This window comes from Entelurus aequoreus, linkage group LG16 (genome assembly GCF_033978785.1).
Source record: "Entelurus aequoreus isolate RoL-2023_Sb linkage group LG16, RoL_Eaeq_v1.1, whole genome shotgun sequence".
In the NCBI taxonomy this organism is placed as follows: domain Eukaryota; kingdom Metazoa; phylum Chordata; class Actinopteri; order Syngnathiformes; family Syngnathidae; genus Entelurus; species Entelurus aequoreus.
Window position 1 is genome coordinate 43,203,382 of NC_084746.1, and position 15,099 is coordinate 43,218,480.

At 38.0% G+C, this 15,099-nt stretch overlaps 1 protein-coding gene across 2 annotated transcripts in view; it reads left to right on the forward strand.

Annotated features, from left to right (window-relative positions):
• The window catches only part of adcy8 (adenylate cyclase 8 (brain)), a 136,040-nt gene that overhangs the window by 68,512 nt on the left and 52,429 nt on the right, over positions 1-15,099 (forward strand). The gene's annotated exons all lie outside the window — the stretch shown is intronic.

Below are 15,099 nucleotides of genomic sequence, written 5' to 3' on the forward strand. Positions count from 1 at the left end.
GCGACACTGTCGCTAAACTACTGACTTATCCAGTCCGACAGCCGACAGACGCTACCTGGCTGCAGGTGACGTTAAGACGGAATGTCGTCTTTTTGTCCTGTGAGTGACTTTATGTCGCCTATCTGCGAGGATGACTGGATTCTGGTTCTGTGGCCCATTTTAGCATCCTCTTCACACCATCTTCATTTGTCTGCTTTTCTTTGTCATAACATCAAATCAGCCCCGCGGGCGTCATGGCGACAGCGTGTCAGCTTCATAATGGTGAAAAAGAAGATGTCTTTGCTGGTATAAAGAATCTTTTTGGACTTGTTGGAGACTTGTTTCCAGACATTGGGCCCCATTCAGCAACCATTCTTAAGAACAAATTTTGTTCTTAGGCCCCCTTACGAAGTATTTAAGGAGATTTTTGTATTCACCAATGTTTTCTAAGCTGGGATGTGATTCGTAGGCAAGAACAAAATCTACGAGTGCTCCGGAGCACTCTTAGGGTGGCCTATTTGTTCTTAAGTGTGACAAGTTCCCTTACTTCTATTGTCTAATGTTAAATTAATATCATAGATAGATAGATCGATAGATATAGATATATACATATATATAGATGGATAGAGATAGAGATAGATCAGACATATAGCAAAATGAGCAATATATATAGACATTTCAAAATGTGTGCGCGCACGCACACACGGACGACTATGTCGGCCTATTTGCACGAAGTGACGAATATTTATTTGAACGCTTTAAAGCTACCGAGAGCTGTCCCCCCTTTCTTAAACTTAAGTTTTGACATTATGTATTTCGCCCGCGGGATAATACGAATTTCTCTTCTATAATCTGTTTGTGTTTTCTCCGTGTGTCTGATGTTTGGCTTTTCTGCCGGAATTGTGCCCTTATATGGGGAATTAAGGGTGTTTACCTATGCAAATTACGGAATTGAGGGTGTTTACATATGCATATTGGCATACTTGCCAACCCTCTCGGATTTTCCGGAAGACTCCCGGAATTCAGCGCCTCTCCCGAAAACCTCCCGGAAGAAATTTTCTCCCGAAAATCTCCCGGAATTCAGCCGGAGCTGGAGGCCACGCCCCCTCCAGCTCCATGCGGACCTGAGTGGGGACAGCGGCGACAGTCTGTTTTCACGTCCGCTTTCCCACGATATAAACAGCGTGCCTGCCCAATCACGTTATAACTGTAGAAGGATCGAGGGCGAGTTCTTGGTTTCTTATGTGGGTTTATTGTTAGGCAGTTTCATTAACGTCCTCCCAGCGCGGTAACAACACACAACAACAGCAGTCACGTTTTCGTCTACCGTAAAGCAGTTCGTCTGCCGTAAACAGCAATGTTGTGACACTCTTAAACAGGACAATACCGCCATCTACTGGATAGCCTCCGGAACACTGAAATTCAAGTATTTCTTTTATTTATATGTATAACAAAATATATATATATATATATATATATATATATATATATATATATATATATATATATATATATATATATATATATATATATATATATATATATATATATATATATATATATATATATATATATATATATATATATACATATATACATATATATATATATATATATAGCTAGAATTCACTGAAAGTCAAGTATTTCATACATATATATATATATATATATATATATATATATATATATATATATATATATATATATATATATATATATATATATATATATATATATATATATGTATATACATATATATATATATGAAATATATATGAAATACTCGAGTTGGTGAATTCTAGCTGTAAATATACTCCTCCCCTCTTAACCACGCCCCCAAAAACGCCCCCTCCCCCAACCACACCCCCGCCCCACCCCACCCCCCACCTCCCGGAATCGGAGGTCTCAAGGTTGGCAAGTATGATATTGGGGAAATAAGGGCGTGTTTATATGCAAATTATGATAGACACGTATGCGCTAACTATTGGCATTCAGCAACTTAAGAACAGCAGGTGGGAACAATTTGGGCGTTTAAGAACACGTCATGAATTCGAATGGACTCCTCTTAGGAAATCACTTAGGAAGAAAGATAAGAGGAAAAGTTAGGAACCTATTGCTGAATGGGGCCCATTGTTCCTTTTTAAGGGACAATTAGGCTGTTTTTTCCCCGTGTGGAGCGTATGAACTCTGACTAACCTGAGCGGCGCATGCGGCTCCGTTACACATTAACAACATTTGATTTAACCGTTTTTATTTCTTAAAGTGTCTCTCCTTTGACGGCGCCACAATGGCGGCCTGTCAGCGTGCGGGCGTGTCGTTGCATATGAAAGGATCCTCAAAGGAGTTCTAAAGTGTCTTTCATGTTGTCGCTCGGCGCCGCTGCCGACAGAACCTCTCCCACTCGGGTAGGTTTGTGTCCTGCGGGTTGCCGTCCTACATTCACGTTGGTCTGATTTAGTTTTCAGCATCACTGGATCCACGACAAGGTGTGTGTGCCTCAGTGGGAAGCCTCCTTGCACACTGTATGGTAGTGTTAGAAGTGAACCTCGGCGTGAAAATAAGACTAATTGAGTCAAAGGTGTGCAGTAAAGATAGTCTGGTGTTGTTCTGCCAGCACCGGCTGCTGCAATCACACCCACCAGATTCTTCCTCTGAGACGAGCCGCTCCGTGAGTCCCTGAGATCCAACTCTGAGCGCCGGCTGACTGGCCCTGTCTTTACCTCTTTCATGCTTGACTGTGTGCCTGTTGGCGGCCATGATGCACCGCACTGTCACTGCGCTTTCACCTCAAAGCAGCTCGGGCGTTTCCTCACAAGTCCCACTCACTGCTGCAAGCCGGCCGGCGAGGAAGCGGCTCCGTTTCACGTTTCCTTGCTGGTTCCGCTGTTCAGTTTAGGGCTGCGTTAGTGTGAGCAAAACATCAGCTATAGGGCTTGAAAATGTGACATGGAAACGCATTGCGTTGTGGGTATTGCTGGACTCTGAAACGCTTATTTACATGGCTGAATACAAGACTTTGTGCTTAAGTGTTGTTTTATGTTATTTAACAAGTTCAAAACAAGCATCATTAACTGCCACAAACACAGTCATGATCGCTTCGGGGCAAAAAAACGATTTGGTGAGATTTTTCTCATTTCCAGAGAGAAAGCAAAGCCGAAGGAAGTCGGGTTATGTAGCTAATAAAGAGACGGCATATAGCCTGGATTGTTAGGATCCGTTGCCCGGATCATGATTTGTCCTGTTGGTTTGACTACCTCTGTTTTGTTTTCATCACCCCTGGGTTTGTGTTTTAGCTGCCATGGGTGCAGACTAGTGTTGTAACGATACTATAATTTTGTTACCGGTACTAAAATTATTTTGGTACTTTTCGGTACTTTTCTAAATAAAGGGGACGACACAAAAATTGCATTATTGGCTTTATTTTAACAAAAAATCTAAGGGTACATTAAACATATGTTTCTTATTGCAGTTAAGTCCTTAAATAAAATAGTGGACATACTGGACAACTTGTCTTTTAGTAGTAAGTAAACAAACAAAGGCTCCTAATTAGTCTGCTGATGTATGCAGTAACATATTGTGTCATTTATCATTCTATTATTTTGTCAACATTATGAGGGACAAGTGGTAGAACATTAATTATTAATATACTTGTTCATTTACTGTTAATATTTGCTTACTTTCTCTTTTAACATGTTCTATCTACACTTCTGTTAAAATGTAGTAATCACTTATTCTTCTGTTGTTTGATACTTTACATTAGTTTTGGATGATACCACAAATTTGGGTATCAATCCGATACCAAGTAGTTACAGGATCATACATTGGTCATATTCAGAGTCCTCATGTGTCCAGGGACATATTTCCTGAGTTTATAAACATAATATACATTTTTTTTTAAACGAAAAAAGATGTTATGATGCCAAAATATCGATGTAATCATAGTAGTATCGACTAAATACTTGCCTGTACTTGATATCATTACAGTGGATGTTAGGTGTAGATCCACCAATGGCGTTTGTTTACATTTTGATGCCGGTGAGCTACGGTGTGTAGTGAAGCATGTTTAGCTATTCCTCGTCCTGCAGGGATGATACTTGTAAGAAACTCATTTTATTTGTCGCCGTGGAGACCAGGAATTAGTGATTTAGAAGTAGCTAAAACACTGCAGACGGCGGATGGATGTTAGCTGCTAGCTAGTGTTGCGTTTGACCAGATGTTCCTCCAAGTGGGATGTAAAACGCTGGTCAGTCCCAAGTTCCTTACATGACATATAAGCTGAACTCAAAGGTACCACCAAGCACAGAATAGGTATTTTGTAATTTATTGTCAAATATTTGAGAATAGAGACCAGCCTCGAACAACACATACGAATGCGTAGCCCAAGTTGATCTGGCATTCCAAAGGAAAAAGCAACTCTTTTCACACAAGGAAAGCCCCCATCTCCCCCCCCCCCCTCCTCTCAACACTGATAAGAAGAGAGACTTGGGGGTTGTGTTCACATTCCTGATGGTTTACGACCCTGTCTAAACAGGCAATCTGAAGACAAAGAGAAACTGGTATACAGAGTATACATGGAAAAATATGAGCTGATTCAAACATGATTATGAATAAAGAAATAACTCTTAAACATATGCATTATCTACAATCCCCCTTCAGATCTTATCCACTAGCCATGTCTTAAAGCACCTCTACCTAAGGGTGTTTCAGTGTTATAACTTCACCTTCACCTTTATCGTTAGTTTTTAGACCAAAATGCATCCGTTCTCCCTTTTCTGTCTACACACTATATCTGCTTGTAAGTACTCCCTGATTGTGTGCCGCCGAACATGCTCGTCTTCTCGTAAACCAGCAATGTCACAACGTGACTTCGACGCGGGCGCAGAAAGGTGTGGGACCGGTACGTTTCAGAGACGGTATCGTGCCGAAAATGATTAATTAGTATCGCGGTACTATACTAATACCGGTATACTGTAGTGCAGACTGGTTTCACCTGCCTCTGATTAGTGTTCGGCACACTCACCTGCTGCCGGGCACTAATGAGAGAGCTACTTATTCCGGTTTCTCGCCACAATCAGTCTGGCTGCTTGCTTCCATGCAACCCATTACGTTAAGTATTTTCTACGATCTTTAATTCCTGTTCCTGTGCTAAGCTTCGCCATAGCTCCCACGCTATCGGCACGCTTTTTAGTCTTTTCTGTATTTTGCATGATTTCATGGACAATAAATCATTGTCTCACCTGCACGTCACCTCTGGAGTTCCTGCTGCATCTTGGGAGAATGATCCGCGCAGTAAAATGCAACCCCGTCGTTACATGGATAGTAGCAGTGAGATGATCGAATGTCATTTTTAACGCCATCCACTGGTACATGTTGGTGTGTCCACAGCATTTTCACACTGGTAAGTTTGTACTGTATTGTAACACACATAGCATTTAGTAGGATGTTAGCGCTAGACAAGCTATCTGTGGGCGACAAACAACATACAGTATTTTGGAAAAAAGCCTGTTGTCTGTTTACTTTTAGTTTTGGGTAAGCACAAACAATTAATGAGTATTACTTTCGGAGCAGTAGCACAGTGATCAATGTATTTAAAGGTAATAATGGGTTTATTGTTTCATGGAAACCTGCTTATGAAATGAGGCTGGGCTCACTCGCTCCATCTTGGACATATAAGAGATGAAAGTCGTAGATTACGCGCAATTTAAATGGAGGACAATGAGCCTAAACAGACTTTGCATTCTGAAATATTAATATATAAAAAACAACTCCATTGTCGAAACATATACAAGTTTTGCTTCCACAATGCCAGCAGCTTACTGAAATCTCTTGTCCATTGGACGTGCTCATATGGATCAATTACACTAATTTAACTTATTTTTCGATGTAGCGAGCCTTTGGAATAGGGTACAGTTGGTCTCGATGCAGTCCCGTAATTTTTTTTTTGTACGATCCATTTTAATTCAGTTTGTTGCTCTCTCCCACATTACCGCGGGTACAGTACAGCCATGGCAACAAAACTTATGTCCAGCAAAAATGTCTACCCATCACCCACAATGCATTACGAAATCACAAGCCCTTTTGAGCCCTATAGGAATATCAATTCTTATGCAGGCGTGTGTTGTTCTACCTGACCAGATGCTCCACAAAACTTTAACTCTACCGAACACAATAACAATTACCTGGTCCTTTGAAACTGCAGAATTTACACAAATATTATTAATGTCCTCTTGTGGGTCAAATCATTCTCACCAGCTTAATTTATGGTGTATTTCTGTGTTAAATAGATGCTTTACTTCTTCGGAAATCACAAATTTTGACATTGTGAAGCCAAATAATGATTTCATCGGGTTACCTCGCAATATGAAAATTAAATTTGCATAATTTACTACAATGATTTGATTTTCTCTAAAAAGGCTCAAAAAATTTATACTTACTAATTAATAATAACAGTTTTGTTTTAAACGTCCATCCATCCATTTTACAATATAATTACAACACTTTATGTACATATTTATATACAGATTTGAACAATAATTCACTGAAATATATTTATCAATTGTGGTTCTTACAAAAAATATATCTTATAAAATATAAAAGCTAAAATGTCTCAAAGCTCTGCCCCCTTTAATTAGTGCATATTAAATAATTTAACTTTAGCGTACTACTACAACCATATTATTTACCAGCAACATGAAGTGAAACAGAGGCAGAGGTGTCCTGCCACAGTCAGTAACAAATAAACAGAAAACAGTAGTGGTGGTAGATAGACACAGAGCTTCATCAAACATCTGATCCACTGAACAAAGAGCTCCAAAAATCTTGAACTTTAGACTGCCATCAGTTTTACTCCCTACACTTAACCATGTGTTTCCTACTGCCTGCAGACTTTGCACCCTTTGTTATATACACATGTTGTGTTTCTAATATAAATACATTTAATAAAGTCAAATACAAATAAGGCAACAAGAGAAGTATCCTACTCTTCTCTTTTGTAAAGTAAATCTGAACAGCCGATATGGGCATCTACATCAACTATATGATTTGCCTGAGAAGCTGGAGAGGACAAAAAAAAAAAAAAAAAATTGTAATTTTTAAATTTTTTTAAAATTTTTTTTGTAATTTTTTTTTATTTGTGGCGGACGTAATTCTTTCGTGGTGGGCCGCCACAAATAAATGAATGTGTGGGAAACCCTGATCAGTATTCCAGATGAATTTAGTCATTAAATTAGATTAAATTTAGTCATGTACTTAGGTCAGGTCTCGGTTTAATTCATTCAAATATTAAGAGTCTACTGCCAAAGTTAGACATAGTATAAATCTGGATTCAAACAACCAAATCGGACATCCTTATTGTAACAGAAAGTTGGCTAAGTAAAGCAGTCTCTGACAAGGACATTGCTATAAATGGATATAATGTCTTCCAATGTGATCGTCCTTGAAAAGGTGGAGTAGTGGCCATGTATATAAAAAACCTGTTTAATGTTACCTTATTATCATCACTGTCAATCACTAAACAATTTGAACTCCTTGCCCTGCAGCTTGAATTCTCGCATGGCCAACTTCTCGCAATTGTAGGGTGTTAAAGGCCTGCCTCTGCCTCTCTTGCATCTTTTATGAGTGGGTTAAATGCTAGTGAACTTCTCTTGGTTGGTGATTTACATTTTGATTGGTTGACTTCCTCTTCCGACAATCTTAAAGCTGTATGCAACTCACTAAATGTAACTCAATTAATCACTTCCCCAACTTGACCCAATACTAAAAACCCATCAAAATGTTCCTTACTTGATCTAATCCGAACCAACTTTCCATATAAGTACACTGATACTGGGGTGTTTGTCAATTACTTGAGTGATCATTGTACAATTGCAGCTTTAAGATACTGCATGCTTCCAAAATCAAAAAACACTATTACACGCAAGAGAGATACTAAAAACATTTGCCTCCCAGGTTGTATATACCACTTAGCTGCCTTTCAGTGTAACAGAGTTGCTTTAATTGATGATGTAGAGATAGCGTTACAATAATTGTATAATGAATTCCGACGTACAGTCAAAAAACATGCTCCCTTTTGGAAATTTAGAGTTCAGGGTCAATGTAATCCCTGGTTTTCCTCTGAAATTGGAAACCTTCTCAAAGAGAGAGGCGTTGCTTTGGCCAGGGCTCGAAAAACAAAGACTGGGATTGACTGGTTCAGCTATCGCCATCTTAAAAATAAATGTACTTGCCTTATTAAAAGAGAGAAGTCTGACTTGTACCTGAATTAATGCAAAAAACATATAAATGACCCCAAAAAGTTTTGGCAAACCATAAAAACCTCTTTAAATCATGTGACAACAAATTACTTTCCAAGTTCTTTAATTACCAACTATGAACTAGTTGAGCAGCAGACATTATTGGTTATGTTCAGGGCTAGTAGTCAAGAGCTACCAACAAATCTACAAAAAAATTTCACTTTAATAGAAAAAGAAGGAAGAAGGAAAGGGCACTTTAAGCATCAGCTTGCACGAACAACATCAAAACAAATGTGTACATCAGTGGTGGGAGTAAAACTCTGGAACTCTCTCCATAATGAAATAAAGCAATGTAAAAACACATTTCAATTAAAAAAAGTCTTTAAAAACAGAACTATGATGTTATATGAGCACTGACAAAAGGGACGCAAAGGGAAAAATAAGGGGGAAAAAATAAAAATAAAAAATAAAAATAATAATAAACACACAAAAAAAAAAAACCAACGCTTACATTATCCTACATGACTGTAGGTATTGTATAGTCTAGCTTTCCTTTCATTTTTTTTTTTATTTTTTTTTTCTTTATCGACATGCACTATGGATCCTTGGTTGAATGATCACATTGTTCTTAGCTTTGTTTGGTTTGAATGATACCTTGTTATGATAGCCTTGTTCTATTCAGTTTTGTTTGGTTTGAATGATTACCTTATTCTTTTTCAGTTTGTTTGGTTTGGATGATTGCCTTGTTCTTTTTCAGTTTGTTTGGTTTGAGTGATTGCCTTATTTTTTCAGTTTTTGTTTTGTTTATTTATTTTTTGTTCAACTTATCTTGCTTGTTTATTCTTTTCATTGATTGTTTGTTCTATTAATTTCTATGAGTGTGTGCACTGGGTAGGGGTACAAACTTGTAGTTTTTAGGCAACAATAACTTTTCTTGTCAACTGGGTCATACATGTCCTGTAGCCTTTTTTACTACTCTAGAGTCTACGCCCCTGGTGGGTGGGTGCGTGTGGGTGTGGGTGCCTGTGTGTGCATATGTGATATATTGTTTTGTATTGATTTGTTGCATTGGATGTTCTAATGCACTACCGGCAAAGAGATACCAAGAAAATGTTTCTTTTGTGCGAAGGGGCAGGAAATATAAGATTTTCTTCATCCTGTTCCTTTTCGACATGGCTGTGTATTGAATGCAGTAAGGTATGTGAGATTGTTGAAATGTTGTTGAAATGTACACATCCAAGTACGAAATAAATAAATAATTGAATTGAATTGAACTCAATCTGGTACTTTGTCTGATAAGACAGCTATATCCTCAATTGTCAAATGTTGGTGTGACTAATGCTAGAATGCCAAATATACTTCAGGCTGTAAATAGACCCAGCAACCGCACATCTGAGTTCACACCTGTATCGGTATCTAAAAAGCCTAGGCACAAGTAAAGCAGCAGGACCTGACCAGACTGAACCTTCTTTCTTAAAATTGGCTGCTGATTTTGTTGCTGAGCCTCTCTCACATATTTTTTAACCTAAGTCTGACAAGTAAAAGCATTCCAAAAATCTGAAAATCTGCTTTTGTTCTGCTCACTGCTAAAAGGGGTGAACCCACAAATATAAATAATTACAGACCAATTTCTAAATTATGCATTTTAGCCAAATTGTTTGAGACGATCATCAGTAACCAGCTAAAGGATTTGTTAGAATCAAACAATATTTTATCTGCGTTTCAATCCGGTTTTAGAAAACAGCATAGTACTATTACAGCTGCTCTTAAGGTCCTCGATGATTTAATCGAGGCTCTTGACGGGAAGATATATCGTGTCGCTCTTTTTATTGATTTGTCAAAAGCATTTGACAGTCTGTTAATTCAAGTCCTTCATCACATTGGCTTGTCTAAATATTCAGCTGCTTGGTTCACAAACTATCTTTCCAGCAGAACACAATGTTTACGGGTGGCTGGGGCGACCCATTCATTACTGGACATTACTAAAGGAGTTCCGCAAGGCTCAGTGCTGGTGCCCATTTTATTTTCTATCCACATAAATAACCTTTGTAACAATTTGTCAAATGCAATGTACCATTTTTATGCAGATAACAACATTAATTAATGCTGTTCAACCTTCATCACTCAGGCTTTTGAGTTTTTACAAGGTGTGATTGATGTCATCGTATTTGATCTTAAATTGGTTTTAAATACAGATAAAAGCAAGCGCAGCTCTCTCATTCAAGGGTGCTACCTAAAAACATTCCCAGTATTGTAACATCAAAAATACACCCTATAGAGCAGGTTTTAAATGACAAGTACTTGGGTTGTACTTTTGACCAGGAGCTTCCATTCGAAGCCCATGTTAACAACTTGGTCTCTAAGCTTAGGGTAAAGCTTGGTTTATTTATTTAGAAATAAAAACTGCTTCTCTCTTAAGGTCAGAAAGAAATTGTTGACAGTGACTATCTTGCCTGTAATTGATGATGGATACATGCTTTATTTTAGTGCTTCATTTGAAGGCCTCCAGTCCTTGGACACTGTTTTCATTCCACACTAAGATTTGTTACTTGCTGTCATTGTCTCAGCCACCACTGTCAACTGTATATGAAATCAGACTTATCTTCATTAAGATACACGCATTGGCTGACTATCATTTATTGAGCTCTTTTAGGTTTAATGCCTCCATACTTGTTAAAGTTAAAGTACCGATGATTGTCACACACACACTCGGTGTGGCGAAATTATTCTCTGCATTGACCCATCCCCCTTGATCACCCCCTGGGAGGTGAGGGGAGCAGTGGGCAGCAGCGGTGGCCGCGCCCGGGAATCATTTTTGGTGATTTAACCCCCAATTCCAACCCTTGATGCTGAGGGAGGTAATGGGTCCCATTTTTATAGTCTTTGGTATGACTCGGCCGGGGTTTGAACTCACAACCTACCGATCTCAGGACGGACACTCTAACCACTAGGCCACTGAGTAGGTGGTAGTGTGTACTCTGTTACAAAGAAAAAACAGCTCTTATGTAGCACGTGTAGTAGTTTATTGTAGTTTTTAGTTTCTTGTAGTTGATGTACTTGTTTGTATTAGTGTACTTGTAGTTTCTTGTACTTGAAACCCGGCCTAAGGCATAAGCGAACCAAGCAGCTGCTTAAGGCCCCGCGGCCACTAGAGGGCCCCCAAGAGCACAGGTTTATTTACAGTACATTGTTTTAATTTTAGTTCATGGATGTTCACACTATGGCCCACTGGAGTCTCCAGTGTGGCTCGCGAAACATCACAAGCTTCTAATAAAAATGACCCGCGGTGTGTTTGTTTTTGTCTAAAATCAAAGACTGGAAATTTCTTAAAAATTATATCAGATAGACTTAACTGCGTTATTGTGATGATCATTGGAATTAAAGGTTAGCAACCACAAGTTCATAAACTAATTTGAAGTGTACAGCATAGATATAAATGACTCAATCCAGACAATTTTCCCCACTCATGGTGTAAATAAACTATAACCAACAAATAAAGTCAACATACGGTAGGTAGCACATAACACACATCCTGCTCACTAACCTTAGTGGACTTTATAAAACATGTATATATAATTGGAAATTACACATATATAAATCCATTATAGGGCATGATGGGTAATATATGCAAAACACTCTCCACACTTCTCCATGTTTGGCGTATATTAGCTGCTTGATATTTCTGATTGATCACAAAACGTTTAAGGAAGTCAACAAGAGAGTAAACAAGGAAGGAGTCAAACTCACATACTCTTAATATTTAATGTTTTATCGTTTGTACTTCATCTGGCATTGTCGTCACAGTGTGGGTGGGGGGGAGGGTGTTAAGGTTGAAGTAGTTGAAGTTATGTGTTGTTGTTCAGTCTGTTATAGCTTGCTTTAATCAATGCAAAGTGAAGTGTTATTTTGGTACAAAAGATTGTTGTTACGGCACAATCAACACTCTGCTGTGTGGCGAAAAAAGTGTCGTAATGTGTGTATTTGTCTATGCGTGTCTTTGTGTGCGTGTGTGTGTGCACGCTTCCATATAACAGCGTATTGGCGATTACCCTCAAAAAATGGCTTTATCGCAGTTTGTACTGTATTCTTTCATGTTTGACAAACTTCCCTCTTCCATTTGGTATGAAATTAATATGCAGACTGAAAGTACATTAGCATCGCAGAAAATTCGGTAACATTCAACGAACGTAATGTGGCCGTTTGCACCAATATGGAACCAAAAAGCAACCCAAATGCACCCATTAGGTAACGTTAATCGCCCGAAAAGGCGAACGTAATCACTACATTCTGGGAACCAAAATGTTTAGCTGGGTTATTCGTCAAAAGTTCTGTGTAAACGTGATCACAGATCACTCTGAGACAGCACACATAGTAAATGTTAAAAAAAAACAACTAAATATTTCGATATCAAATGTATTTACATAACATCTTTACATTTACATTTAAACCATTGTTGTTACATTGTTGCAGGTAACTGTTCATTAATATTATTTAAGTGTTTGCTTAATGCAGGGGTGTCCAAAGTGCGGCCCGGGGGCCATTTGCGGCCCGCAGCTAATTGTTTACCGGCCCGCCACACATTCTGGAAATACTATTGTAAAAATAAAAAAGAACATTAAAAAAAGTGGAATGAGGAGAAATATAACGAGAAAAAGTTGCAATGTTGACACAAAAGCTGCCATGCAGGCTGTTTTTTTTTCTTTTGTCTTTCTTTATTTTTCCTTTTTTGCCATTGCTCAAAAAAAAATAATAATGACAAAAAAATCCATGTTATAATGAATTATTTTCAGGGCTCCAATTACTTCAAATATTTCACTTTAAAATGTTTTATGTGGTAAATATTGCATATATTGTGTAGTAGCCATATAAAAACATCAAAGTTTTCTTTGACAAAAGCGCATAAAACAAACAAAATAATTGTTCCAGCATAAAATCGACAGATATATCTGAAGTTGATCTCGTAACTTAAGTGTTGAAAGTAAAAGAAAAACCTAATAAAAATGTATCACTTTATGAGTGGGGCACCTTTTGGATCCCAAATATATTTAGTGATTTTTTATTTATCTTTTCACTGTGATTACTCAAAAATATGAAAAAATTAAAATCAATGGTGTCTTGCATTATTGATCTTTTAGGGCTCTAATTACTAAATACTGCATATTTCAGTTTTACTATAAAAAAAACTAAGTTGTTTTTGACAGAAAAGCCTTAAAACATTTTTTTTAATTTGTATTACTTTATATCAACTTGAAGTTGATATAGAGATTTACTGTAAGCGTTAAATAATTAAAAAAAAATAATAATCTGATTTATTTTTAACATTTGAATGACTGAGACCCTTTATGGTCCCCGGGACCCCTAAAGGTAAAATAAATAAAAAATCCATATATTTTGTTATGGTTTGAAAATGAAAAATATCAAAATGGCCCCCACATGCTTTAATTTTTCCGTGTGCGGCCCTCAGTGGAAAAAGTTTGGACACCCCTGGCTTAATGTTTTATTTAATTCCGTTTGTTTTTGTACAATTGAATGTGTTAATTTTGTAAACATCTAAATCATGGGTGTCAAACTCTGGCCCGCGGGCCAAATTTGGCCCGCCGTGTAAATTCACTTGGCCCTTGAGGCGATATCAAATTAACACTACAGCTGGCCCGCCGGTAACACAGCATTCACCGCTAATTCTCATACTTGCCAACCCTCCCGGGAGACTCCCAAATTTCAGTGCCCCTCCCGAAAATCATCACGTCCGCTTTTCATCCAGTCCAACGAGTGCTGGCCCAGTCACATAATATGTGCGGCTTCTGCACGTAAACACACAAGTGAATGCAACACATACTTGATCAACAGCGATACAGGTTACACTGAGGGTGGCCGTATAAACAACTTTAACACTGTTAGAAATATATGCCACACTGTGAACCCACACCAAACAAAAATGATAAACACATTTCGGGGAGAACATCCGCACCGTAACACAACATAAACACAACAGAACACCCTCAGTGTAACGTGTATCGCTGTTGATCAAGTGTGCGTTGCATTCACGTGTGTGTGCGTACAGAAGCCGCACATATCTTGTGACTGGGCCGGCATGTTGTTAGAATGGATGAAAAGTGGAAGTGATGACAGCTCGTAGAGGACGTTAAAGGCAGTGCCTTTAAGGCACGCCCCCAAGACTGTGGTACGGGTGGACTATGAGATATAATGACTGATGAACACCTTTGTTCGATAATGAAGGTTGCCTCAGCTCAAAGCCTGAGCCCCGACATTAATGAACTAGCATCCAAGAAAAGATGCCAGGTATCTGGCTTGGGAACATCAGATTAGATCAGTGTGTTGCAAACTGAGCAGTTTAAAGTCCTGAATGGTTGGTTTATTCATTGTTATTTTATTTTTCAAATGTATTAGCTTGTGGAAAAAGTTAATTTTGATATTTACCTCAGAAGGCTGCAAATAGAAAAGAGGCATTCAATTTTTATTTAAATTGTATTTGACATGCCATTGATATTTTCTAATTATTATTATTACTTGAAACTCGAATTTGCATGTCACTATAAAGTTATATAAGCCTTGCTTGTTCAATATTCAATGCAAAACTTGTTTGGGTCCCTATTAAAAGTTTAATTTGTTCAACCTTGGCCCGCGGCTTTGTTCAGATTTAAATTGTGGCCCTCTGTATTTGAGTTTGACACCCCTGATCTAAATGATTCTATTGTTGAACTTAATTGTTTTCTTGCACTACAAATTATTTTTGCACATTGCTGTTGCAGGTTTTTGATACCAAAATAACAAACCATATAAGAATCAGCTCTATTGGGCCAGGAATTTAACTTTGGACTGTCCTCTCTCGGTGAAATGTAAACATTAAATAATAACAATTAGTTATAAA